The following is a 26622-nucleotide window of genomic DNA, read 5'->3' as shown; positions in this document are numbered from 1 at the left end:
TCTGATAGGTGTCAGGGGGTACCTCAGAGTTGTTTTAATTTGCATCTCTCTAATCATTAGAGATTTAGAGCATTTTTTTCATATGGGAATAGATAGCTTTGGTTTCTTCATCAGAAAACTGCCTGTTCATATCCTTTGACCATTTCTCAATTGGGGAATGACTTGGATTCTTATAAATTTGATTTAGTTCCCTATATATTTTAGAGATGAGGCCTTTATCAGAAGCACTGGCCTCAAAAATTGTTTCCCAGCTTTCTGCCTCCCTTCTAATTTTGGATGCATTGCTTCTGTTTGTACAAAAATTTTTTAATTTAATATAATCAAAATGATCCATTTTGCATTTTATAATATACTCTATCTCTTGTTTGGTCATAAACTGTTTTCCTTTCCAAAGATAAAGATCTCATTTCTGAAATGTATATTGAATATAAAACTGAGTCAAAATTATAAAAATAAGAGCTGTTCCCCAATTGATAAGTGGTCAAAGATATGAACAGTTTTCAGAATAAAAAATCAAAGCTATAAATATTCATGTGAAAAGATGCCCTAAATCACTATTGATTAAAGTCATGCAAAGTAAAATAGCTCTGAGGTATCACTTCATAGCAATCAGAAATGACAAATGTTGAAGGGGAAGAGGGGAAAATAGGTACACTAATGAAGGGCTGGTGGAGTAGTGAACTGGTTCAAGCTTTCTATGGAGTAATTTGGAACTATTCCCAAAGGGCCATAAAACTGCTAGGTCTGTATCCCAAAGAGATCAAAGAAAAAGGAAAAAGACCTAAATATACAAAAATATTAATAGCAGCCTTTTTTGTAATGGCAAAGAATTTGAAATCAAGGGGATGCTCATCAATTGGGGAATGGCTGAACAAGTTGTGGCAAATGATTGTAATAGAGTACTATAAGAAATTATAAGGGAGATGGTTTCAAAAAAACATGGCAAGACCTATATGAACTCATGCAAAGTCAAGTGAGAAGAACCAGGAGATCATTATGCACAGTAAAAACAATTTTGTAATGATGATCAACTGTGAAAGATTTTCCTAGTCTAATCAATACAATGATCCAAGACAATTCCAAATGACTTATGATGAAAAAATGCTATCCACTTCCAAAGCAAGACCTGATGAACTCTGAGTGCAAATTGAAGTATAATTTTTCTTGCTCTTTTTTTAATATGGCTAATATGGAAATATGTTTTACATGATTTCACATGTATAGTTGTTTTATTGCTTGTCTTCTGAGGGTTTGAAGGAGATAGTGGGAGGGAGGGAGAAAATTTTAAATTTTAAAATAAGTAAATTAGACATGAAATAAATAAAATTTAAAGAAATGAGAGCTTTGGAAGAAATAATTAGAAAAGGAATTAATATCTTGTTACAAGAGGCATAAAACCCTTCCTAAGCAGTAACCTCCCTGACTCCAGGAAACAATAAAAACATTAAAATAAAATTACAAGACTGAAAAAATGGAAGAAAATTAAGATATAACAAGAATAACCAACTTAAAAACATATTTAAAAGAAAAAAAATAAGAATCACAGTAATACCCTGAATGCCATGACTGAAAATAAAAAGCCTACACATCATATTTCTTTTTTTGATTTTTTTGGTTTTTTGGGGGGGGTTGTTTTGGGTTTTTTGGTTGTGCAATTAGGGTTAAGTGACTTGCCCAAGGTCACACAGCTAGTAAGTGTTAAGTGGCTGAGGTTGGATTTGAACTCAGGTCCTCCTGAATCCAGAGCCAGTACTCTATCTACTGTGCCACCCAGCTGCCCCTACACATCACATTTCAAGAAAGCAAGAAAGACAATTATTCAAATTTCTTAGAACTAGAAGGCAAATTGGAAATCAAATCTACTGGTCACCTCCTGAAAGTGAAGATACCTTTTGTAGACAGCCTTCCTCAGAAGTTTATTCATGAAAGGAAGAGCCAAGGACAATAACCAGCTTAAATGGATGGATCAAGTGAGGGGTTTTTGAGGATGAAAAATACATGGACATGTTTGTAGGATACAGGGAAGGAGCTATTAGATAGGAAGAGATTAGTGAAAGAGTGGAGATGATGGGGGGAGGGATCTGATGGAAGGAAGGAATGGAATGGGATCAAAAAAGGTTTGCCTTGGAAAGGAAATGAGCCACCTCTTCAGGTCCAATGGGGCAAAGGAAGATCTTTTATGAGAATTCTGAATGATGAGAGAGTAGGAAAGAAGAAGTAAGTCTCAAAAAATGGCCTCAATTTTCTTTCTTTTTTAATTTTGTTTCTTGTAAAAAGTTTCTCAAATGAGAGGGCGGGGGAAGAGAATGTCATGAGAGGCATCAGGAGGAATGAAAAGATTTGGAATAGCTATTGTAGTGAGTAGAACAGTAAATTGTTTAAAAGAGAAATAAAGGTTGAGATGAGACTGTGTAACATAATTCTGTAATGGACCCAATGAAAAATATGTTGGGGGAAATGATGTCAAGTTAAATAAGTCAAAGTTATCCCTAGTATAGACCTCTCTTCCTCCTCAAGTATTTGGTTTTTTGGTTTTTTGGTTTTGTTTTGTTTTGTTTTGTTTCTTAGTGACTATGATTTTGTTCTCTTCCCTCTAGCTGGAGTATCTCTGTCCAGTATATTCCCATCTATGAACTTTTTCTCAAGCTCCAATCATAGTTATAAACATAGTTCTGTTTTTTCCAAAGTCAAATGAGTATCTATAATTGTGAGGTAGCTATGGTACAGTGGAAAGAGATCTGAATTGGAGTCAGACCTGTGATTATAATCTAAACTCTACTTCTAATTAGTTGGGGTGTTGGATTTCTTATTTAACTTGAACTTCAGATGTCTCATTGGTAAACTGAGGGTAATACTACTATCTCATAGGGTCATTGTGAGGATCCGATGATAGCATACATAAAAGGTATTTTTAACCCCTTGTGCCAGTGCCAGTTGAGAATGAGGCAAATTTATCCTTATTGATACTTAGACATCCTAGATAAGTGAAATAGATGAATTCCAGTTAGAGGTGTGCCAGTAAATATTTAACAACCAGATCTCCAAAAAAATAGTTCTATGATAGACAAGTTTTATCTACATTATTAACATTTTCCCCATTGCTTTCTTAAGAATAGACAATCAACAAAATAATAAATCAAGCCAATTTCTGAGATGTAAAATGCTCACACAAGCTCCCCAGTCATCAAATTGACCACTCCTGATTCCAGAAATCTTTGACCAGACATGCCTCTTTCTCCACTGTCACATATTTCAAAAAAGTGCCCCCCTCCATTACTTTCCCTCGTCACTCTCTACTCTGAACCTTATTCTTCACAGTTGCTGTGCATACTAGATTAGAGACCATGCCTTAAATGTTTTAACCTTTTGATCTTGGAAAGTTCCATCCTAGGACACTTTACCTGGCCCACTATTTGAGGCAGACTCTAAGGATGCTTCATTCACTCCCTATTATCTGGATATTTTCTCATCAGCTGCCTTGCTGAACATGCATTTGTCTACCACTAATCCACACCCTCAGCCCCCAGTCATCAAATCAACTCTGTTATCCATCGCTCCCAGGAGTATATCAATCTATGTCCCTTGTGTAATCTTCCAGGCCAAAGCATCCCTCCCTCCCTGGCCACCAATCCCCTTGGGATTGAATGTAACCTAAGAGACATGTACAGAGCGAAATTAGAATGTCATTATTATTGGAATATAAACTTCTTGAGGACAGAGACGTCTTTTGCTTTATGTTTGTATATCCATCACTTAGAATGGGTCTAACATATAGTAAGTACATGATAAATGCTTTTTATTCATTCCTTCATGCATGCATGCCTTCATCCATTCATATTCTCTTGACCCTAGCCTAGAAAATTAGGTGATGAATTGGGTCTGATCTCAGTACTTTGCACGTGTTCCTCCCCCTTACTCTCTACAAACTTGTATATAAGAAGACCTTCACTTAACCTTGATGACTCCCTAGACTTTTTCCTCATTTGTGACCCTCACTCATATTTTCCTCCCCCCTCCATACCCCATCATGATTTTCAGTGAACTTTGGTTTGGTTTGACTGTGATTCAGACTCAAGACATCCTAACCTGCTCTTCAGCCAGTAGCAGCAGGTAAATTGATTTATAACAACTCTCAAGCACTATTAAAATGTCAGGTTATATTATTATTTTACCAGCTCAGTCAATCCAGATGTTGAATTTAAGTAGGCTATGAAAGCTGCTCTAACAAGGCTAAGGAGACCAGGAAGGCATGGGAAATGATCTTTCATTTCTTTGTTGGACCCCAATAGTGCCTAGAAAAATTTTTGTATATAATGATACTCTTTTTAACTTAATTGGTTGAGAAATAACTTGAAGTAGCATCCCTTGCAACAAAATCTTTCTTGTTCAGTCATATCTAACTCTTTGTGATCCATTTTGTCTTAGCAAAGGTACTATAGTGTTTTGCCATTTCCTTCCCCAGCTCATTTTACAGATGAGGAACTGAGACAAACAAGGTTAAGTGACTTGCTCAGGCTCACACAGCTAAGTAAGCATCTGAGGCCAGATTTGAACTCGGGAAGAGGAGTAACTGGATTATGATGACTCTGGAAAAGAGAATGAGGCTGATGACTTTACACAGGTCTGCCTCACTTAAACCCAATTCACTTGCAAGTCAAGATACCACCCTCCTGATGTCATTGGTCCTCTCTGAGAACAAACAACAAACAACAACACTTTATCTTGCCCAAACACTTAGATATCTCTTGACTCCTGGCGCTTGCCTGAACTTCTGGCTCTTTTGAAAGGTATTTTTCTGGCATTCCTGAAGCAGAACACAAATCTTGGAACATTACTATAGGTTTTTGGACTCTCTTGATCATGGCTTCTTGTCCTGTTTCTGTGATCTATTGCCATCCGCTGTCCTGATGTGATGCTTACCACCAAGTACATTTTGATATTTTATTTATTATAATTAGATCAAGTGAAGAAATATTTATTAAGCTGCTACTTATGTTTCCAGCACTGAACTAAGCACTGAGGTTACAAAGAATTTTTAAAAACCAGTCCCTACCCTCAAGAAGCTCACAATCTAATTCTGTAATTGCTGCTGCTGCTGCTGCTACTGTTGCTATTGCTGTTGTTGTTGTTGTTGTTGTTGATCCTTCATTCTGGAAGAGAACCAATGGCATCTCAGGTTGATGTCTTGACTTGCTCATGAATTGGATTTAAGTGAGGCTGTCCTGTGCTGTCATCAGCCTCACTCTCTCCTCCAGGGACATCAAAGTCCAATGGCAAAGTCCAATGCTGGTGGCCCAGGAGGCAAAGACAGTTGAATGGGGAGGTAGATGGTGGAGTCAAGAAGACCTGTTTCTGCTTTCTAACCACAAACAAATTACTTAACTTCTTTCTGCCTCAGTTTCTTCAACTGTAGAATAGATATAATAATAGTACCTACCTCCAGGGTTTTTATTAGGTTCAAATGAGCTAATAATTATAAAGTGCTTCACAAACCTTAAAGCACTATATAAATGCTAGCCAGTAGTAGTAGTAGTAGTAGTAGTAGTAGTAGTTTTGCTACCTCTGAAAATCCTCATCATGTTCTACCATATATTATACTTACCTATGTTCATGTTGTATGTCCACCTACCTTCCCAGTGAGGGCAAGAACTATATCTTTTTTTAACTCTTTTATCCCCAAAACCTAGCATAGTGCCTTTCACACACTTACACACACACACAAATGCCTCCTAAAAGAATCAATTGAATGTATAGGCAAGGAGGCGTGTTTCATATCTGAGAGAAATCCAATCACAGGGTACTGCTTTAGGTCTCAGAAATTAAACAGAAATGCTTGCTCATGTGCCACATCACTTAATTCCTAGAGACAAAATTTAAATCCCTCCTTTCTGCCCTGAGTAAACACAGAGAGTAATTTCCTCAATAGTTTTCTATAAACCAGTTTTCAAATACAGGGCAAGGAATTGGGGTCATTTGGTGGTTTTCTTGAAAACCCATGCCATTTCACAAATTTTTTAATTATATGCTAAATATATGTTTATAAGGTTAATTACATAGTGTGGTATGGTGTAGTGAGAGATTGTTGAGCTTTGGAGACAGAAAATCTGGGTTAGAGTATCAACTCCAAAATATGCTGGCTTTGTGACCTAGCCCCCATCACTTTTAATCCCTCTCAGTCTCAATTTCTTTATTTGTTAAATAGAAATAATAATATGCATATTGCCTGCCTCAGGGCTCCTGGGGAAAAAACACCTTGTAAAATATAAATTGCTACATAAATCTAAATTAGTGCTATCATCATTATTAATTGCTCAAGTGGATTTATGTTCTCATTCATTAAGTACTTACTATGTGCCAGGTACTGTGCTAAGCACTGGAGATTAAAAATTAAAGTGAAGGGCAGCTAGGTGGCGCAGTGGATAAAATACCAGCCCTGGAGTCAGGAGGATCTGAGTTCAAATCCGGCCTCAGACACTTAACACTTACTAGCTGTGTGACCCTGGGCAAGTCACTTAACCCCAATTGCCCAGCAAAAAAAATTTTTTAAGTGTGTTAGGCAGTCCCTGTCCTCAAGGAGCTTGTGTTCTAATGGAAAGAGACAATGCATAAAAGGGAGCTGGAAAGCATATGATGGGGCTAGAGCAGGAGAGATGGGGAAACATATGTTTAGTGTCATGGCTGGATATGTCAGTGAGTGTTATGGAGATCTGGAACTGAGTGGGATAAGGGAAAATCTGACCTATCAATGCCCAAGGAGATTGAGAGGTTGAGGAAACTGAGATAATGGCCTGAGTAGAGAGGCATCCTGGGAGTGCTATGGAAGCCTAGGACAGAACCAGATTAGGACAGAGTTGGCTTTTCTTAGGCAGTTGCCTAGTGCATCAAGAGATCAATGGATTTACCCAAGGTCATACAGTCAATATGCATCAGAGGAACAGCAGTCTGTCTAGAATGCCATACTGTCTCCCTTTTGGGCAAGCACCAAGGATCACCAAAAATGAAAATGGAAGGGTTGCCATTTGTATTGGCAAAAGGTGTGCCCATATGGATGAGCTTATGGATCCAGTTGTTGTTTGTCCTTCATTCTCAAAGAGGACCATGATATCAGGAAGTGATGACATGACTTACATTTAAATGAGGGAGGACTATGCAAGGTCACCAAACTCACTCTCTCTTCCAGAGCCATCTGGGTCAAGTGGCATGATATATCTCAGGATGACTGGAGATGGTCTCAAATGTTTAAGGCAATTGGGGTTAAGTGACTTGCCCAGGGTCACACAGCTAGTAAGTGTTTGAGGTAAGATTTGAACACAGATCCTCCCAACTTCAGAGCTGGTTCCCTATCCACTATGCCACCTAGCTGACCCAAAAGAGAATGAGGGTCTTAAGTGACCCATGGTCACATAGCTAATTTCAGAGGTGAGATCAGAACCCAGATCTGACTCTAAGCCCATTCTTCTTTCCATTATTTCACACTGTCCCTCTATGAATCCAGTATAAGTCATCAATGCTCTCTAATATTTATTGTAAAATCTGTAGAATCCCTACCTAAATAATTTAACTTCTCTATAGCTCACAAAGCTTCCCATATGGTAGCAATTGTTTTTTTCTTCTTTCTATTATTCATAGTCCCTTCTAGCTCTAAATCTATGGTCTGTATTAGTAGCTATATTTCTTGTGATACTATCATTAGCTATACTTCTATTACATATTTTCTATTCTTTTTAGCTCTGAGCTTTCTGATCCCTTCAGCATCCTTGGGTATCTTGGTACAGTGAAAAAAGATTTGACTCAAGTCAAAGAGCTGTAGTTTCTCCCATCAGTCAAGAAGTCAGTTAACAAATGTTTATTAAGCAGATATCATGTGCCAAGCAAGAGAAGAGGAGTGCTAACCACTGAGGATTCAAAAAACATTCAGATCCAGCCTTTGATGTTCATTATTTGTGAATTGGTCAATATATATGCTTCAGATTCCTCATTTGCAAGTTAAAGAGGTTAGATTCAATGGTCTCTTGCTGTCCTAAATGTTGTTGTGGTGTTTTAGTCATGTACAACTCTTTGTGACCCCTTTTGGAGTCTTCTTGGCAAATATACTGGAGTGGTTCACCATTTCATTCTCCAGCTCACTTAATAGATGAGGAAATTGAGGCAAACAGAGTTAAGTGACTTGTCCAAGGTCGCAACTAGTAAGTCTCTATGGTTGGATTTGAACTCAGGAAGAGAAGTCTTCCTGACTCCAGGCCTGGCACTCTATCCATTGTGTCATCTGGCTGCCCCAATAGCTGTCCTAAGTAGAATTCAGCTAATCACGCCTTAGGCAGTGGAAATTTGGGGAATCTAGTCATAGAGATACTAGATCCTTTGTCCCTTTATTCTCCTCTGGCTAAAGCTCCTCAGTACTTAGTTCAGAAGCATTTGTCCAGAGTAAGACGGTATCAATTACACAGTATGACTTGGAATCACATCTTTATTTCATCTTCGTACATTTCTGCTGGCTGTCATAATCAAACCAATGAAAAAAAAAGGTTCAGTGTCATCTGTTTGCTATTTCACATTTGTGTTGTTTATCATATTGAGTCCAAACATCAGATTTTCCTAGAACCGTGGACTAGGAGCAAGAAAATCCATAAATGGCATGTCATAAACAGCATACTTTCCTATCAGTAGACAAGCCGAGCACCACTTTGCTTTCTGCTGCTGTTGATTACAACATTTGAATTATATTTTAGCAGGCATTGGCTGACACTTTTACCACAAGATAATTATATCTCCAAAATAGACATATATTCATATGCAGAATCTTTTAAAGAGAGCTTTTGGACCTACTCACTTGTTCAAGGGAGCAAGGCAGTACAATGAAAAGAACTTTCTTCCCTTTTTTGTAGTTAGATTTCTATGCAACTTTGCATTTATGGACTAACTCTATTGACTAGACTTTTCTGAGCATAGTTGAAATTAATTATTAAATCATTAAAGGGTCCCTTGAATGGAACATACAATTTTAACTACTTTCATGCCCAGTTTAGATCAACTACATACGAACACAATCAATTATGTAGCTATTGGCCATTTTAAGTCAATCAAAAATAGAGAATGGCCACTTAAGTCATATTTTAGAAATGTGACAATGTTCCTAAAGCCAGATACTTCTATTCTCTTATTAGTGATATGATAGGGATAGCGATGGGGCCTGGAAATGGTTTTCAAACTTGCAGTAAGAGGGTAGTATTTGGTGTTTGGTGCCATTTTGTCTCTTCTCCAATATTTAAGAGCCTCTCCTGATAAATATGCTTTAGAGGAATTTTCTGGGTAGAGATTTTTTTTTTATTGACCTGATTTCTTTTCATCTAGGAAATATTCCAAAGCAAACAGTGTTGCTATGGTCAAATTTGGTTATTTATATCGAATCAAAGAAAATTTTAGTTAGTTTTTTTTTTTTGGGGGGGGGGCAAGTCAATGAGGGTTAAGTGACTTGCCCAGGGTCACACAGCTAGTATGTATTAAGTGTCTGAGACCGGATTTGAACTCAGGTCCTCCTGAATCCAGGGCCAGTGCTTTATCTACTGCGCCACCTAGCTGCCCCTGTTGTTTTTTATATTGAGACTGAGTGAATGCCGATCATCCCCCAACTCAAACTATATGATAAAACCAGCAAAAGTGATTAAAGAGAAAGTCTGCTGACTGGAGATCAAGATGATTTCCATCTTGGGGGCAAGTTAGTTAGAAAATCTGACTGGAAATTCATTGGCTACATTCAGACCGGCAAATTCTGGATTAAATTAACTCAGCTTACATGAATTGCCACATGATGTTCCAAGAGTCACAAAGTTGAAAGGACCATGGATCTAATACCCTTTGGGACTTCATGTACTCCAATCATGTTCATTGCTCCCTATTATCCTGAACAGCACTCATATTTCTCTCACTTGTTATAGACATGTGTCTTTTATCCAACCTTTAGGGGAATGAAGTTATCTATGAACTTTATAGAGCAACAACCATTTATTATGGCCCTATAGTGTATGGAACACACATTCATTCCCAATGGAGCATCTGTCTTGTCAAAATGGTCACACACAAAAACAGAAAGAATGTGTTTCTCTGACTGGAGCAGGAATTTCCTGCCTTGTAAAAATCCATCTTCCTATTGGGGAAGTGTATTTCTTCATAGATGGGTTAGGAAGATAGAAAACTGGAGTATATTTTTAAATCATTATAATAGGGAGATAAGATCAAATGAAATGAAGGAAAAATCAAAGATTATTATTAAAGTTTTCTGTGATCTTTTTTCAAACACTTCTCAGAATATCAATGTCACAAAATTTGTATACAGTAGCTTACAAGCTACTTGCTACTAAATCTTAAGTGTTCAAAATGACTGCAGTTCATGGAATTTCCTTGCAATTTCTACCAATATTAAGTTATTGAAATCCTATAGTTTGGAGTGTCTTCCCAGGGAAATGGGCATAATTTCTTCCCATTTTTAGATAGAATATTTTTGGGGGGTTTGGGGGGGAGGTTGTTTTTTGTTTTTGTTTTTTGTGGACAATGAGGGTTAAGTGACTTGCCCAGGGTCACACAGCTAATAATTGTCAAGTGTCTGAATCCAAATCTGAACTCAGGTCCTCCTGGATCCAGGGCTGGTGCTTTATCCACTGCGCCACCTAGATGTTCCAACACTTTTTTTTTAATGTTTTGAGTTCCAAATTCTATCCTTCCCTCCCTTCCTTCCTCCCCCCCTCTCTCCCTAACATGGTAAGCAGATATAGGTTATACATGTACAATCATGTAAAACATTTCCATATTAATCATTTTGTACAAGAAGATTCTGGAATAAAAGAAAGAATAAAAGAAATAAAGTGAAAATAACATGCTTCAGTCTGTATTCAAATAGTATCAGTTCTTTCCCTGGAGGCGGATAGTATGCTTCATCAATAGTCCTTTGGGATTGTCTTGGATCATAATATTGCTGAGAATAGCTGTGAATTACTTCACTATTTAGAAACTTGAATGTAATAAGATCAAGAGAAAGATCCCTGGGCATACTGGATACATTCCCTATGGAGGATTTATGAGAACACATGAAAGAGTCCATTTAATTCATAAATATTTTTTAAATTTTTTTATTTTTACAGGGCAATGAGGGTTAAGTGACTTGCCCAGGGTCACACAGCTAGTAAGTGTCAAGTGTCTGAGGTCGGATTTGAACTCAGGTACTCCTGTATCCAGAACCAGTATCCAGGTGCAGTATCCACTGCACCACCTAGCTGCCCACTATAAACATTTTTAAAGTCTCTACTATGTGTAAGACACTATATTAAGTTCTGGGGATACAAAAACATAAACAAAATATCTCCTGACCTCAGGGAACTTACATTTTACTGGAAATAAGTTGGGGAAAGAGTGAGGATACAAGTACATAGATAAATAGATACAACATAATTTGAAGAAGGAACAAGCACGAATGATAGGGGAATCAGGAAAGACTTCTCCTAGGTGTGGAGCTGGGTTTGAACCTGAAGAGAAACAACAAATTCTAAGAGGTGGATTTGAGGAAGGAAAATACTCTAGGCAAAGAGAAGAGTTGGCAAGGTCATGGGAGGTTGGCAATGGTGTGGTATATTTGGGCAAAGCTAATCCCATCTATATCTTATTTGTACATTGTTGATTGATGTCTCTCTCAATGGTATAGAAGCACCTTGAAAGTGGGGACTGTGGGTTTTTTGTTTGGTTGGTTAGTTTTATTTTGTTTTGTTGCTGGTATGTTGTTTTGTTTTATTTTGGTTTGTTTTGGTTTTGCCTTTCTTTGAATTCCTAGACCTCAGCAAAGTCCCTGGCATTTAGCAAGAGATTAATAAATGCTTGTTAACCTGATTTAAATCTTACAAAGAGGTTTACATACAAAGTCTAATTTGATCCTCATAATAACAATAATAAGTAGCATTTAAATTGCATCCTAAGGCTGGCAAAGCCCTATACAAATAGTGTATCATTTGATCTTCACAACAACCTTGAAAGGTAAGTGGTTTTATATATAATTAAATGGAGATTCCATTTTTTACAGCTGGGGAAACTGAAGCAAATATAGGTTAAATGACTTGTTCAGGGTCACATGGCTAGTGAGTAGCTGATATTGGATTTGAACTCAGGTCTTCCAAGTCTAATAATACCACCATACTACCTAGCCACAATAACCCTGTAAGGTAAATACCATTATTATATTCATTTTATCGGTGAGTAAACTGAGTCAGGGAGTTCTCATCCATCAAAAAAATACAAAGGAAAGGGAAAGTGGAGAGTTATTTTGAAGAGATAGAAACATATTTTTAAAGTAAAATGAAAATCATGAGGAAGTTCACAGAATTTCTGATAAAGAAAGGAGGAAATGTTGAAGATGAACTTCATAGTGTATCTCATTGGGGCTTCTCTTTTAAACACGTGGCAGATATTCATTGTAGAGAAAGCACAGATAGGCAGGAGTTCAAGGGGCCTTGAGCTTTTCTTAGTCTCACATACAGATGGAAGGGAAAGTGCTGAGAAGTCTAACGGCAAAACAAATAAGACTCTTGTTAAATTTTCAGAATCGCTGTATTTAGGTAATCTTTAGAAAATAAACCTCTCTAAATCAATTATGTGAATTTTTATTTCAGAAAATACCTCAAGGATAGCTATTTGCTTTTCTGCTTTTTGCTAAATGAAAGGTAATCCTTTACATTTTTTTTCCTTGTAGAAATGTAAACCACATTTAGGGAGAAAAGACTCACTACATTCTCAATCATTTAAAAGCTTGGATCATGAAAAATCTCATATAACACAAAATAATTGTAGACATAATGAGAGTTGATAGAAAATCATGAAGAGAAAAACATTAATACCACACTAAAAAAGTATGACTAAAATAAAAAGCAAAAAGCTTGATTTTAAAACATGAATTTTCACTAGGAATGTATCATTTGAAGATATTAAGAGCTATAAACTTTTAAGACACTGGACTTGAAGTCAGAAAAAAGATCTATATTCAAATCTAGCCTCAGACAGGAACTAGCTGTGTTACCTTAGGCAAGTCATTTAACCTCTGTGCCTCCATTTCCTATTCTCTTAAAATGAGGGGGTTGGACTTGATGACTGTCTGAGGTTCTTTCTAGCCCTAAATCTAAGGTCCTATGTCTGGAACTGTGATTTCATCAATATGGGAAACTCCCTGGTCTGTTAGTCAATAGGCATTTATTATTAAGTGCCTACAATGTTCCAGGCACTGTGCTGCAGACACAAAGAAAGGCAAAAGAAAGTCCCTGCCCTCAAAGAATTATAGTGAATAGAGGAGACAATATGCAAATAACTAGGTACAAAGAAGCTATATTCAGAATAAATTGGAAACAACCAACTGGCATTAGAATTAATAAGGATTGGGGGCAGCTAGGTGGTGCAGTGTATAAGGCACCAGCCTTGGATTCAGGAGGACCTGAGTTCAAACCCAGCCTCGGACACTTACTAGCTGTGTGACCCTGGGCAAGTCACTTAACCCCCATTGCCCTGCAAAAAAAAAAAAAAATTAATAAGGATAGGGAAAATTTTCCTGGAGAAAGTGGGATTTTAGTTGGGTCTGAAGGAAGCTATGGAAGTGAAGTGGAGATGAGGATGGTAAGCATTCCAAGCATAATGGACAGCCAGAGAAAATGACTGGAGCCAAGAGATGGCAAGAAGGCCAGTGTCCCTTGATCAAAGATTAGGGATGGAGACATGGATTTAAGATGTAAGAAGACTGGGAAGGTGGGGGAGCTGAGTTATTTTAAATTCCAAACAGACTTATGACTGGCATACCAACTAGCAGGGTATTGTAATAATCCAGCTGTGAAGAGGTAGGAGACTTCACCAAGGTAGGGGCAATATTAGAGAAAAGAAGGTAGTATATTCCAGAGATGCTACAAAGGCAGAATTGATGGGCTTCAGCAATAGATTGGAAGGGGGGGGGGGGGTGTGTGAAAGATAATGAGATCAGTTTTGGACATGTTGAGTTTAAGATGTCTACAAGACATCCAGTACTAGATGACTAATAGGACATAGCGGTGGCACTATGCTCTTTCCAGCTAGAATGTTTCAGTGATCTTTTCATCTGTAATGGAAAACTCACTTTTACCCGAAGAATTCCATTTCACTTGTGTTCAATTCTAATCGTTAAGGAGGTTTTTCTTGGAGCTGAAATCTGCCCCCTTGTAATTTCTACCTGATAAAACTAGTTCTGGCCTTTGGGAATGTGATGTTTAAAATTTAATGTGGGGGCAGCTAGGTGGCGCAGTGGATAGAGCACTGGCCCTGGATTCAGGAGGACCTGAGTTCAAAGCCAGCCTCAGACACTTAACACTTACTAGCTGTGTGACCCTGGGCAAGTCACTTAACCCCAATTGCCTCACTTAAAAAAAAAAAAAAAATTTAATGTGGATCCTTACCTGCCCCCCCCGCCCCAGTTTTTTTGGGGGGGGAGGGGACTGGCAAAGATTACTAATAAATTCAGCAAGAGTTTAGGCTTTTAAGTATTTACTAAAGTGTATTAGAAGTTAGTGAAGAAAGAGAGGGTAAGAACAGATCTCTTATAGAAAGGAAAACCCTAGCTTAGATCTATGCGGGATAGCCAGAGAGAAAACCTCCCTTTACCTAAGACATGAAGTTCTGCCACCACACAAAAGTCCTGGACAAAAAAAAAGACCAATCCTCAGCGGCTTCTCCCAGAAGCCCCCTGTGAAACAGAAAGCAGGGCCATACTCACACACAGCTCCAAGCTAATTGGCTGATAGCATTGATAGACAAGACTTATAGGTGGTAACTTCCAGACACAAGGCAGCTTCGGGACACTTAGTCACATGTTTTCTTTTCAGGGTGGAGCTGCCCTGGTTCTCACAATGTCTTTCTCAGCAGGGTGGTGGCACTCTAATTCTCACAGGAACAAGTGAAATCTCGTCATCATTAACATTATCACCATGGTAACCCTCCAACTATTTAAAGCTATCTTCCCTTCCCTTCCCTTCCCCAAAGTCTTCTCTTCTCCAGACTAAACATAGCTAGATTCTTGGAGGAAAAAAAAGCCTCCTCCCATGGCTTGGTTTCTCCTTTCTTCACTCTCTTTTAAATCCAGTCTTACTTCTCAGGGTGGCTTTTTTTTTACCCATCATGTGATGTCATTGGCATGAGGAAGTCCTGTTGTGAAACCTCCCTCTACCAACACAGATGAACCCTTCTGCAATTTATAATCTTAGAGTGTTGCCCTAGGGCACTGAGAAGTTGAGTGTCATGCCCAGAGTAACATGGTCAAGATGTGTCATAGGTAAGATGCCCATGCTCCTTCTCTTGTCAATATCACTTTAAAGACAGTATGAAGAAGTGGACAGAAAACATTAGATATGGTCTGGCTTGGCTAAAATATAATAGGACTATTAGTTATTCTGGGTCCTATCTTTCTATTAATGTAACCTAAGATCATATTAGATTTTTTTTTAGCTATCACAACACACTGTCATTTCATATCAAACTTGCAATTCACTAAAACTCTACGTCTTCTTCAGGTGAATTACTCTTTAGCTGCATTTCCCTCATCCTGTAATACTAGGGCAGCTAGGTGGTGCAGTGGATAAAGTACCAGCCCTGGATTCAGGAGGATCTGAGTTCAAATCTGACCTCAGACACTTGACACTTACTAGCTGTGTAACCCTGGGCAAGTCACTTAACCCTCATTGCCCCGCAAAAAAAAAAAGAAAGAAAGAAAGAAAGCAACGTTGGATCTTTGTGATCATTTCATTTTCTAGATGTTCACTAACATGAGGGAAAATCAATCTTCTTCTCAATAATCCTCAGGAACTCAGCAGCAATGTGACAAAGGCTCTTTTATTTCCTTCTTGTGAGGAGGCACCCTAGTGTGCAGCTAATGGGTGCCAAGAAAGGGGGCTCTCAGGCCCTGTTTTATACCCTGGTCCCTAATGCAAATGGACCCTCCCCTTTTTCATCATTCATCCGACTATTCAAGGGTTACAATCTACATGCAAAAACTAGCTAATCAGAACACAGTAGTCCCATCCCTCTTCTTTATATGTGCATAACTCAGGAGTGGACCTTATTCTTCCTTATATGGATACAACTCCAGAGCCGACCTTATTGAGAACAGGGCTCCTTGAACCATGTGATTTTGTTAGCCTGAGGGGGAGGAGGGGATCTGAGACCTTTGTCCTACAAACAGGTCAGGAAGAGTATTACTGACTCTTATATCCTCATTGAAAGGAGACAACTACCCATTTTCTCACAACTAACAATCCTTTTAATAATCTATTCTAGAATTTTGCTAGGAATGAAAGTTAAGTTAGGTGGCCTAGAGTTGACAGACTACTATTCTTCTTTCCTTGAAAAGGCAAACACATTTGCCTTTCTCCAGACCTGGAGTATATTTCCCATTCTCCGCAATCATTCAAACACTGGCAATACTTCATCAATTGTGCCTTCCAGCTTATGCAGGGTGTGCTATATGCTATAGTATTGTATTAGATGGATTACAGAGGTAACTGAAGGCAGAGTCTATTTGAGAGTCTATTGATACAACCAATATGGTGAGAGATAATGAGGTTCCGAATGAAGGTAATGACATTGAGGGAAAAGTAGGTGAATTTGATTCATTTCCTATATGTAGAATCAATAAGACTTGGTAAATGAGTGGAAACATCACTGGGAATGTGAAAGGGGAAAAAGGAGACAATTAAACATCCAAAAGAACAGACTATAACTTTATGACAAGTCCTAAATAATTCCCCCAGAGCCTTCAACAATGTATATCTCAGACTTTAAAGACCAGCTAAGTGGAAAAGTAGATCTGAACTAGAAGTTTTATGGCTTTCCCTAATGCCTTCAGTTTGGCTGTGTGATTCCCCCAACACCTCAGGCAACAAATAACAACTGTACCAAATCAACCAGTTAGGCTCCTGGCCTGCATTTCCTTATCTGTAAAATGAGGGGATAGAATTAATATTATCTTTAAGGCCAATGCAAGACATACTATTCTATACCAAAGTAAGAGAGTTACTCAAAGGATCAAGAAATTACAGGGTTTTGTGGTGAGTTCTGTAAGAATTATCGCAGACCCTCAGAACTGGAAGGGGCCACAGTTAGCTCCGCTTGTACCTAGCCAAGAATCCCCCAGACAAAATTCTTGATAAGTGGTTACCCAGACTCTGCCTGAAGATGCATAGGAATGAGGAACCAGCTACTTCCTGAAACGGCCCATTCTCTGCAAACCAGTCCTAATTGTTAGGATGTTTTTCTTTGTATCAAGCCTAAATTTGTCTCTCTACAATTTCCACCAATTACCCTCTAGGGCTAAACAGAGAAAGTCTAATCCTTCTATTCATATGAAGATCACTATCATGTTTTCCCTAAATCTTCTCTCTCCCCCAGGCTAAACATTAGCCTGGAGATTTTAGGATTAAATAAGATCATATTTTTTAAGTGCTTAGCACTGTGTAAGGCACATAGTTGTTGCTTTTGTTGTTCTTGTAGTTCAGTCATTTCAGTTGTGTCCAACCCCATTTGGGGTTTTCTTGTCAAAGATACTGGAATGGTTTGCCATTTCCTTCCTGAGCTCATTTTACAGATGAAGAAACTGAGGCAAACAGAATTAAGTGACTGACTTAGGGTCACACAGCTATTAAGAGTCTGAGGCCATGGGTGGCTAGGTGGCGTAGTGGATGAAGCACCGGCCCTGGATTCAGGAGTACCTGAGTTCAAATCCGACCTCAGACACTTGACACTTACTAGCTGTGTGACCCTGGGCAAGTCACTTAACCCCCATTGCCCCGCAAAAAAAAAAAAAAAAAGAGTCTGAGGCCAGATGACTTTCCCTTCTACTTCCATCAACCAATCTTTATAAAAAATGCTCTCCGGGGCAGCTAGGTGGCACAGTGGATAAGAGCACCGGCCCTGGAGTCAGGAGTACCTGAGTTCAAATCCGGCCTCAGACACTTAACACTTACTAGCTGTGTGACCCTGGGCAAGTCACTTAACCCCAATTGCCTCAATAAATAAATAAACAAATAAATAAATGAATGAATGAATGAATGAATGAATGAATGAATGAATAAATAAATAAATGAATAAATAAATAAATAGATAGATAGATAGATAAATAAATAAATAATAATTTTAAAAAATGCTCTCCAACCTCCCTACCATCCTGATTGGTCTCTTCTGGCCATGCCCCAGCTCAACAATGTGGAGGACCAGGATGTAAGACAGTAGGACTATCAGCTCTCTGATTTTTGACTACCCAGCATGACATTCTGTTCTTGTTTTTGCCCCCTCATATTAGCATAGCCAGCTTGAAGTCCAGATCATTTTCAAGGGAAGAGTTGCCTTGCTACACCTGCCCCAACTTTAGTGAAGTTGAATTTTTGAACTCAACTGCAGAACTTGATCTTTAATAGGGACAACCCTAACTAAATTTCACTTAATTAGATTCTGTTCTATTGTGTCCAGATCCTTTTGGATCCTGACTGACATTGGCAAGTTAGCTTCTCCTCTTGGCTTTGTGCCATCTGTAAATTTGATAATTAAGACTTAACATGAGCTATTTAAGAACTTGAATGGCTGGATAATTCATTATATTTTCACATTAATGTTAGTAATCCTCCATCAAATTCTTAGCAAACCCTGGGTTTGCAAAGACTGTGCCAGGAGAACACGAACTCTGGTGTGTTGGAAAGTATAGGCCTAGAGATTGAATGATGTGCCTCTCTGGATCGGGGGGGCCAGAAGGTTGGCTATCAGGTGATGGATTTTTCAGACACAGAAACTATTAACTGGTTGGGGTGGCCTCTCTGTGTTATGGGGAAAATAGGGTAGGGGGCTTGGGATAGGAGTTTAGGTTTCAGGGTCCTTAGGAATTCCTCTTTAAAGAATTACACCCTCTTGCACACAAAAGCAATAGAATAAGATAATAGTTTATTTTAGGGGCTGGGGAAGGGAAACCAAAGCTAGGTGATGTGGTGAATAGAGCATTGGCCCTAAAGTGGGGAGGACCTGAGTTCAAATCCCACCTCAGACACTTATTAGCTGTGTGACCCTGGGTAAGTCACTTAACCCCAGTTGCCTTAAACATCTAGAGATTTCTCCAGTTATCTTGATATATCTTGCCACTGGACCCAGATGGCTCTGGAAGAGAAAGTGAGGTTGGTGACCTTGCACAGCCCTCCCTCACTTAAATCCAATTCACTGCAAGTCATGACATCACCTCCTGATGTCATGGTCCTCTTTGAGAATGAAGGGCCAACAACAACTTTACAGGACAGTAAAGTCTATTATAGTATATACAATATAAACTATCCGATACACTATATTATGAAACATAGTATAAGTATAGTGTAATAATTATATCAATAGCAACAACTAGCATTTATATAGCACCAACTGCGTACTAGGCACTGTGCTAAGCACTTTACAAATATTAAAGCATTTGATCCTCATAATAACCCTGAGAAGTAGGTGCCATTATTATCCCATTTTATAGATAAGGAAACTAAGACAAACAGAAGGTCATATAACTAGTGAGTAGCTAAGGCTGGATCTGAATTCAGGTCTTTCTGACTCCAGGTCCAGTACGCTCTCCACTGTACCATTTAGCTGCATACTGTATGTGCTAGCATATAGTAGACAGGATGCAATGTAGTCTGTAATATAAACTAAAGTTGTGAAACTCACAGCCTATGGCTATGTAAAACTTCCAAGTATGGTAAACCAGACTAAAATGTAATTGGTAAATGTTTAACAAAATAAAAATATAAAAGAACAATGTTAACATGAGGTTTTCTAAGTCAATATTATAAACCCCAGGGATCCTTGTGTATGACTTGGTGGCTCCCATTTCTATTTGTTTGGTGTTATTGATATAATGTATTCTCTATATTAAATATTAGAGTGCAAATGGTATAACATGTAGTATAGTATAATATAATGTACAGTATATAATAGAGTATACTTACTATACGTGTGTGTGTGTGTGTGTGTGTAATATCGTATACTATATATTGGGTAGCTAGGTGGCTCAGTGAATAGAACACTGGGCCTGCAGTCAAGAAGTGCTGAGTTCAAATCTGATAATCCAGCCTCAGACACTTACTAGCTATGAGACCCTGAGAAAGTCACTTAACCTTGTTTGTCTCAGCTTCCTAATTTGTCAAATGAGCTGGAGAAGAAAATGCCAAACTACTCCAGTAACTTTGCAAGAAAACCCCAAATGAGGTCACAAAGAATCAGACACAATGACTAAACAACAAAACGATATATAATATAGCAGAATATACTATTGTATAATATATAACTTTTACATAAATATATGTGTGTCAATATGCTATATTATAGTATATAGTAAAATACATCCTATATATTCTGCAAATGTACAGTATATATAAATGTATCACACATGTGTAGTATTATCACATATATTTAATATATAATTCATAATAAGGCATTTATCATGCATATATAATATACCATTTATTAGGCATGTGTTATTTACCTATTTCTTTTATTTATTAATACATAAACACATTAAAATCAGAGAGTAACAATATTTTAATGCAGTTTTGGCCTCACTCGGGAGTGCTGCGGGCCATATGTTTGATAATTCTGGTATAGTATACAGTATTGCATATAGCAGATGGTGTGCGCTTTCCATCTCCTGCTATGCACGGCCATAACAGAAGACTTACTAAAGGTCGGTGGACCTACTTCCATCTGCACCAGCACAAGGCAACTTCCACCTCCTGCTGCCAATCTGATCTCCCAATCAGGATGTGGAGAAACTCTGGTACAGAGAGGAACAACCTTCCCTTTGACCTCAGATCTTCCATCTCCTGCTATACCTATCTCCCTTGAGGGAAGGGGAAGAAAAATGTCAGTGGGGAGTGGGACTTCCATCCCCTGCTGCAGTTTCCTGCCTAATCTTCAGCCCTCAGAGGGAAGACTAGTAAAACAAGGCCTCCCCTCTGACAATCTGCCTTCCATTTCATGCTACACTTGTCTCCAGCTCAATCTCCAGCCTCCTTTGGAAAGATGAACATTGTCACACCTGGTTATACCTTACACATCCCAGTAATTCTGAACTCTTGTAGGTCAACATGCAAACCTCATTCCCAATCCCCTCACCTCCTAATTCCTTTTTTTTCCCAACCTCCCATCCAAGAGCTCCAACCTTGCCACCCACCCCTTCCGCTGTACCCTCTGGAATGCCTATTCCATATGTAACAAACTTCTCTTTCTCTTAAATCTTTTCCTCCACTACTTCTATCTTTCAGCTATTACTGAAACTTGGCTTCCCCCTAATGCTCCAGGTTTCCTGACCACCCTTTCCAGTATTGCTTCTCCTTCACTCATTTCCCTCAGTTCACTGGTTTAGGCAGGGGAGTCCCTAAATATGAGGGTAGGAGTTGGGTAGGAGAGAAAAATTGTGAGCCATGTATGAACTCATTGAGGAAGGAAGGGGAGTGACCTGGAGATCTAAAGACAATAGCTGCCACAAATTCACCACCTCCATGTTCAAGAATTCAAAAATCTCCTTACCTGACCATGATCTATTGGCTTTCCACCTCTCCCTCTTTCTTCCCTTACCAAACTATTCTTTGTCCATATCTTGACTTCTCAGTTCTCTCCTAGGTCATCCCCCCTGCACTAGCCTCTCTCCTTTTTTTCCATCACAGTTCTTTGGTAAACCAGTTCAACTCTACACTGTCTCTTCTCATGAATCCCTACCCCTATTATCATATCACTAACTGCACTCTACCAAACCTCAGCATTGGATCACTTCCACCATCTGCCACCTTCACTCCTATATATGTACTATACTAAATGAAGCTGGAAAAAATCATGCAACCATTGTGATTGAGTCCACTACACATTTATGTTATGCAACCTCAACTGGACCCTCACTGCCGCTATGCAATCTTAGTATATCTCCCTTATCAAATTGCTATCCTACCGTAGGGGCCAAATTTAATATGGGGAGAGTTAATTGGGTAGCTCAATGTAATATTGGGGTTCAGAAAATAATGAGGGACCTCTAGGTTCAAAATTTCCTCCCTTCCAAACTGCCTTTTTAGTTATTTCTCCCAGGCCAATAAGAAAGGAGATCAACAGCCTCTTTTTCACAAACAAATCAGGTTTTATTAATTGGAATAAAATATGTAACAAAGGTGAAGTTAATAAAGCCAGTGACAAGGGAATAGGGGAAGAGAAAAATGGATAAGCTCCCTGGCTCTAACAAAGACTGACTCAATCCCCAAACTTGCTTCCAGCTCAGCTAATTCGAAGAGCAGGACTAGTTTCTATTTACTCACCACCTGGGGTCTGTAGTTTCTATGGGAGTCAGCTGTGCAGCCCCTCTCCCATCTGCTCTCAGAAGCTCACCAACAGGAAAGAGAGAGAGCTCCCAGCCTCAGCGTTCACTTTTCTACCTTCTCTCTCCCTCCCCCAAAAGGGAGGTCCTTCAAGTTGCTTGGCCAAGAGTGGTCCCCCTGGTGACATCAGTAGTATATGTCACTCAGGGCAGGCCAGGTATGGCCTATATCTAATCATCCCAAGTAGGTACTTAGTCGGTTTCTCAAACAATACTAAATCAATCAGGTGGGACCCCTGGGCATCTGCCAAATTCCATTATTTTATCATACTACCCTCCACAATGGCTCTTCCAAAACTTTTCATACTTCCTCTAGCCCTCCATGGTTCTCCTTCCCCCTCTCAACTGAGAATCTTGCCCTATATTTTACAGGAAAAAAATATTGAGGCTATTTACTGTTAACTCTCCCTGTTCCCCTCTTCCTCAACTCTTATCACTCAAATGTCTTCTGCCAGCCCTGTCTGACATGAAGATGTGGCTTTACTGTTTACCAAGATTAACCCTTCCACCTGCTCAAGTGAACCCATTTCATCCCATCTCCTCCAACAGAGTGCTTCCTCTGTCATCTCTGATCTATCACTTGTTTTCAATCTCACCCTGTCTATTTGCTTTTTCTCTGCTGCCCACAAGTGTGCTTCACCCATAATTATAGATTGACAAATTTAATTGGCTTTTTGAAAAGAAGTATTTATTAATGTGATCTAGTAAGGAACAGTTGGTATGAAATATTGGCTTACAAAAGTCTGTGACACTCTCTCACCATAGAATGCAGAGGAAAGTGGACTCAAGCTTAAAGACTACATGTAGCATCCATCCTTGAACACGTTTTGCTAGAGTTCTAATGATGTGTCCCTTAGGTCGGACATAATTTTTCAACTGGACTTTTTGTAGAATCTTGAATATGTTTTCCTCATCTAATCCAATTTTTCCTTGGCTCCCAATGCAGACATAACATTCATCTATTAAGAAAATAATACAGGAATAACTAGCATTTATATAGCTATTATTATTAAGGTTTAAGGTAAGCAAAGCTCTTTACATAGCTTACTTGATCCTAACAACAGCCCTCTGAAGTAGATGTTATTATCCCCATTTTAGGAAACTAAGGTTGAAAGAAAGAGGGTATTTGACTTGCCCAAAGTCAGACAGCTGGTGATTGTCTTAAACAAGATTTGAACTCAGAGATTTCTGACTCTAGATCAAGTCCTCTATCTTCTTGTTTGTTGTTGTTCAGTCATGTCAGACTCTCCATGACCACATTTTTGAGCTTTTCTTGGCAAAGAAACTGCAGTTGTTTGCCTTTTCCTTTTCCAATTCATTTTATAGATGAGAAAACTAAGGCAAAGAGAGTTAAGTGACTTGCCCAGGGTCACACAGCTAGTAAATGTCTGAAACCAGATTTGAACTCATGAAGATGAGTCTTCCTGTTTCCAAGCTCTATCCACTCCATCTAAGCTCTATCCCAGTGCCCTATCCACTAAGCCACCTAGCTGCTCTATTACGCTGGGGGCAGCTAGGTGGCACAGTGGATAAAGCACTGACCCTAGATTCAGGAGGGCCTGAGTTCAAATCTGACCTCAGACACTTGACACTTACTAGCTGTGTGACCTTGGCAAGTCATTTAACCCTCATTGCCCTGCAAAACAAAAACAAAAACAAACAAACAAAAAAACTATCTACTAAGACATGGAACTGTCTAGGAATGCTACTATCAAGCTGTCCTCCAGACCCTTCAAAACCTGCAAGGTCCTCTTCTAACCAAGGAAGTGAAGGAGAGGAAGGGAGGGGTGAGAGCCGCTAAGACCAAGATTAAGGTATTCCCTTTCTTCCCCAAGTGTTTCATCCTCAGGGCTTTCATTGGAATGTTCTTTCCTAGCTCACTGCTCATTCAAATCTCCCATTTCAATTAACCCAATGGTTTTATACAGGCCCCACAGAGCATTATCAAGCCTCTCAGACAATCCAAACAGACTTCCTGACACAGCTAGGGAGATGTTAGGGCCTCTTGTTCACATTTAGTTATTGACTGATCTCTGTTATTAAGGAATAAATGTATCAGTAGGGATATAGGGATATCAGTAGTGATCAGTGATTTCAACCCCACACTTGCACAGAACAGAACATGACAAGTGCATATAGTGAGAATATAAATTTTGAGTCATAGTCTAGAAAGAAAAGATCACTTCCAACTCAGGGCATCAAGGAAGGGTTCGTGAAAAGGGCCCTATTTTAGCTAGATTTTTTAAAATGGTCAACAAGTGAAAGTAGTTGAGGAAGGACATTCTAGTTCTGGAAAATATGAACAAAGGCATGAAGCATGGAGGATGGAATGGCAAATAAAACTGGAAAAGAAATCCTATGCACCTTGTTCCCTTTAGTATAATGCTACATACCAAGAAAGGAGATCCAATCAATATTTTAAAAATATTATGATGATATAGTGCTTGCTTTCTCGATGAGTAGAAGAGCAATGGGAGGGTGGGAAAGAATGTAAACTCAGAATTTTTAAAACTGAATGTTAAAAATTAATTAATTGAAAGAAAAAAAATTTAATCATGATAAAGAATCCATTAGCTGAGGCTATTGTAAAGTTATCCCAAGTGATTTTTCTATTGGATCTGTGAAGAAACCTTTTCCTTATCTTTTGGGGCACCCACTCTGTATTTTATAGCCCTAAAAAATTGCTTGGAGCCATTGAGAGGTTATGTGACTTGCCAGGGTCACACAGTCAGGACTTGAACCCAGGTTTTTCTAGCCCAAAGTCCAGCTCTCTATACACTCTGCTGTTGCCACCCCTCTGGGCGCTAAATTATAGATTCTACAAATGGAAGTTGCAGCTATAAGTCAAAGACCAGGGAAGAATCCTGAGGTCTCAAAGCTGTGTGGGCAGCTTTATTCTAGTGACCATTCCATATCTGATCCAATGGATCAACCAGAGCCTGAGGGTTCAAATAGGCAATCCATTTCATAAAATCATAGTCATATACCCCCAGGTAAAAGCAATTCCCATAGATGCTAAAAGCCAGTCAAAGGGAGGCAGCTAGGTGGCGCAGTGGATAGAACACCAGCCCTGGAGTCAGGAGTACCTGAGTTCAAATCCAGCCTCAGACACTTAACACTTATTGGCTGTGTGACCCTGGGCAAGTCACTTAACCCCAAATGCCTCACTAAAAAAAAAAAAAAGCCAAAGGAAAATATAAAAAAGTAAAAGCCACCTAGAACAAGGTAGGAAGTTCTCTAGGATCTCAAGAGTCCTAGAGCTTGCTTTCTATCCTCCTTACGCAAAAGGACACACAGCCGGGTCCCAAATCACTCCACCAGGGGGCAAAGTGAACTCAAACTATGGGAAACCTGTTTCATAATGTCATTGCTCACAACGGTCCCAACTATAGCTGTAGAAGTGTGGAGGTTTCACTCAAGCCTCCCTAGTTCACCAGTATCCTGGCCCACAATCAAGAAAGATTTTGAGTATGGACTTGGTATATTTGTTTTCAGAGGAACAAACGTAGGTAAGTTCAAATGAGGTTGACATGGGCTCCAGTAAGTGTTGAAGACCTTTTGCCTAGTCAAAGAGGTGTTGTAATCTATACCCATATGACTGACCGCACAGATTCTTTTTTTTTTTTTTTCCGGTAAGGCAATTGGGGTTAAGTGACCCGCCCAGGGTCACACAGCTAGTAAGTGTTAAGTGTCTGAGGCCAGATTTGAACTCAGGTACTCCTGAATCCAGGGCCAGAGCTTTATCCACTGCGCACAGATTCTTAAATCATTGAAATGGTATTTCTGATGTCTACATCAACTCAGGTGCTCTTAGAATCAAATTAGAATATACATAAAAATGGCATACAAATGTAAGGATTAGGGGGCAGCTAGGTGGCACAGTGGATAGAGCACCGGACCTGGAGTCAGGAGTACCTGAGTTCAAATCCAGCCTCAAACACTTAACACTTATTGGCTGTGTGACCCTGGGCAAGTCACTTAACCCCAATTGCCTCACTAAAACAAACAAACAAACAAACAAATGTAAGGATTAGGGGTTTAGAGCTGGGAGGACCCTTAAGAGGCAATCTAATCCAACTCCCTCAATTTATAGATTTATTGATTCAGTGCTTTATTCCACAAAATGAGAAAACAAAGAGATAGAGAAGTCACTTGATTTGCCCAAGGTCAAGCTGGGTTTTAAAACCAGATTCTCTGAGTCT

Source organism: Dromiciops gliroides, chromosome 1 (assembly GCF_019393635.1).
Source record: "Dromiciops gliroides isolate mDroGli1 chromosome 1, mDroGli1.pri, whole genome shotgun sequence".
Lineage (NCBI taxonomy): Eukaryota > Metazoa > Chordata > Mammalia > Microbiotheria > Microbiotheriidae > Dromiciops > Dromiciops gliroides.
Note: the sequence above shows the minus strand (reverse complement) of the source record.